Below are 3579 nucleotides of genomic sequence, written 5' to 3'. Positions count from 1 at the left end.
AGGAAAGTTGTATGTTTCATTGTTGCTACACTGCACCCTGACTGGCTCATTTCCTCTGCAACCCTTCTGTAAGGGATGTCCAGTTGCCTGCAAATGGGTCTTGGGTCCCCAATCTGCGCTCTCCACAAACGTGTAACTCTTTATGAGAGTAGAAGCCTCCTCTTTCTGTAATGGGGCAGCTTGTGGTTTCAAACTGCTGACCTTCTGGTTAGCAGCTTAACACATAATGACTATGCCACTGGGGCTGATCCACCCTTAGTAAAGGTGTTTCTATAAAATATATTTTATTGGGAGGTCTATTTTCCCTCAGTAGCAGATGACTCCCCTCACACCTATCTCAGGAGTCCAGGTGCACTTGTTAGTCTGGGTTATTGTTATGTGTTGGAAGTCAATGTGTCCGGGCTTTCATGCCTCAGAGTAAAGCTAACACATTTCTCTGGCGTGGTTTGCCACTGCAACCGATGGAGTCGCACCCACACAAGGCATCAAGATATGACAGGATGACCAGGTAATAAGCAGAGCAAAAATTTTAAAAGCAAAGTACACTTCGATCACAAAGCCTCTAGCTTTCGAACACACGAAGGAGGGGTGGCGACCTGTTTCTGGTACCTACCACTCCAACACAAAGGAAGGTGAAGGGCAGATAAGGCACGTTTTCTTATCAGTGGAAGAGATCAGCGATGGTGACAAGGCTGGGTGGAGAAACACAAGATATTCACATGCCCCCACCCACCCCAACCCCACATGACTGAATAGACTCTTGGGGTTTGGGTCTCAGACAAGCATAAAGTCTGGGGTGCTGGGGTACACAAACTTGGAAAGAGGTACACTACGAAGGACCAGTCAATAGCAGAAAGGCAGCCTGTGGTGCAAGGTCTGTCACAGCAGAACCTCAGGTCCAGCTTTATGCTTTGCCAGGCCTTTTAGACTGGCTAAAGGCCCTTTGGACTGCTTTTCCCCCAATTCATTGAAGGACCCCCTTCAGGAAACGCACGCTCTCCGTTCCAGTCCGTTCTCTGACTCGTCTGCATTCTGTCCCTTGCCTGAAATCTTTCTTGTGAGTAGGACAAGAACAGGGCAGAGGAGAGGCTTGAAACGTGGAGGCTCCCCCAGTCACAGTGTAGACGATTGAAGTCCTGATTCAAGAATCCGATTGACAGTGTTCTCCCCCAGCATGACTGGCCACAAAGGACTTACCTTTCCTCATGGGGTAAATGATTGTTTGAACTGTCACAGAGTAAAACCACAGAGTCTGATTAAAGTAAAAGCAAACGGGGTTTATTGAAGGATAACAGACGTTCACAAACTGGGATAGCGCAGAGTAACCAGGGAATTCTCTTCCCCAACCAGCGACCGTGCCGGGTGTAAGTATTAAACTATCAGGCACTACCGGTACAACATATTCTGATTGCCTAGCTCATTCTTCTGATTGGCCATTTTCAGTTGATCATTCAAGGACCTGCCTCGGCAAGTGGCAAGTTCTGGAGGTAAAAGGGCATGCACAGGCACGTTCTTGCCTTTGTGCACACGAGTTAATCTACTTTAACTATAGTCTTCCTGTGGGCAAGCTGGCTGTTTACTAATTAAATCCTACATCACCTTCTCAGAAACAGAAGCAGAGCCCAGGACAAAATGCAGTTGGGATCAGAACTCTTGTCAGCCATGTTAGTCATGCCAAGCCCCCTGATTTTGGAGCCCCACCCACTTTTTTATCGTTTTATTAGGGGCTCATACAACTCTTATCATAATCCATACATACATCAATTGTGTAGAGCACATGTGTACATTCATTGCCCCTGATTTTGGAGCCCCTTACACATCACTCACGCTGGGCACAGGGCTTGTCTGGACTCCTCTGACTATTCAGAAATAAACAGTTACTGTAGATAATAAAGAGACTTTCCCCAGCTTTGTCTCCCCAATGACATGCCAAACATTAGAGGCTGTTTGCCAGCATGTGGTGGGAGGTCAGATGATTAGAGACATCCTGACTGAAGACAGTCAGTTGCCAGACTACTGTCTGGTCCCACCACAGGTAGGGCTACTTCTCCCTAAAGGCTTGCAACCCCTAAAGGCTTGCAACCATTAGTCTGGTTCCTGAAGGTGAGGTTTATACCCTCCTGATAATGGTTTCTATAGTGAGCCAGAGAACAGGTCAAACCCATCTTGTCACATGTATACCCTCAATCTCTCCTCTTCCTATTGCATGTATATCCCTATATTGTCCCCCCTCATTGATGTATTACCTATAGTATAACCCCTTCCTGTGACGTATGTCTCTACCTATAATTAGTGGGCTTGCATGCTCCCCAAAGATATACAAGCCTTGGTTATCCATAAAGATCCCCCTTGGCCTCTCTCGGCTCTTCCCATCTTCTCCCCTGGTCCTCGCCGCCCTTGTCCTCCTTCCCCCAAGCGGGCCTGAAGCGAGCATGCTACCATGAATGTGCCTGACTCCATTATTTCGATCTTGTCTGTCTCTCACGCTCTCTAGGACTTTACTATAATCTTTATATATATTAATCATACAATTGCGCCTATCGAACCGCGATTAGTTGTGGGGGGCTGGCCTTTCTCCCACAAGTTACTCACTTATTTTAATTCACATTATTGATTTTCATGTTCTTCTGTGCAGTGTTTAGGTTTATACCTTCAAATAACTTTAAAGTCGAGTACACTTTTAAGTAAAGTGGTGAGAGAGATGAAACATTTCACCTTGTGAAGGACTTCGGAGCAGATGACAACCTCTACATTTGAAGACAAACCCGTTATAAACAGTGTCATTTTCTGGTCAGTAAGTGGCACCATTGCCCCCCATGACTTTTCTCAAACTAAACCTATCTCTAGGGAACTTCCTCTTCAGTTAGTTTACAACTCACAAAAATGCTTAGAGGAATCTACAAAATACGTAGATAATTCATACTCCTTTTAACCCTTAGATATGCTGTTTATCAGAATTTGAGTTCATTTTCAGAATTTTCTTTTTTTTTTTTTCTCAAAATTTTCACAGAGGCTTGAAGTGCCCTGTCAGTTTATTAGCAACACAATGATGAGTTTACGAAGAAAACTAAAAAAACTAAAACATTAGGCTGGCAACCATTGGAGAGGAAGGATGCCCAGGATCTGAAGGTTAGCGCAATCAAATGCTGATGTCCTAACTATTGCGCCACGTGGGTTTTCCTTTAGTAAAAGCAGGAGAGAGAGAGAAAACGGTGTGCTGATTTCTCGTTTTGGTCCCAGTGATTATTTCTCCACTTGTGATTAAGCTGGCTCTTTCATTTCTTCCTCTAATGTCTAAAAGAAGTGGCAGTTGCTAAATGTTTGCACTCAAAATATCAGACGAGACAATTGCCCAAGAAAATGGCCGAGAACGGGCCAATCTGGAGCAACCTGAGCCCTCTCTTGCCTCCAACATTTTCCTTTCTTCCTCTTTTTCTTTCTTTGTCAATTTTTTCTTTTTAAATCATTTTTGGGGGGCTCTTAAAACTCTTATCACAATCCATACATACATCCATTGTGTCAAGCACATTTGTACATTTGTCGCCATCATCATTCTCAAAACATTTGCTTTCTAGTTGA

Source organism: Echinops telfairi, unplaced genomic scaffold (assembly GCF_000313985.2).
Source record: "Echinops telfairi isolate 266 unplaced genomic scaffold, ASM31398v2 ScPeMD7_2;HRSCAF=8, whole genome shotgun sequence".
NCBI lineage: Eukaryota > Metazoa > Chordata > Mammalia > Afrosoricida > Tenrecidae > Echinops > Echinops telfairi.
The sequence above is the reverse complement of the archived record's forward strand: the minus strand, read 5'-3'. Positions refer to the sequence as shown.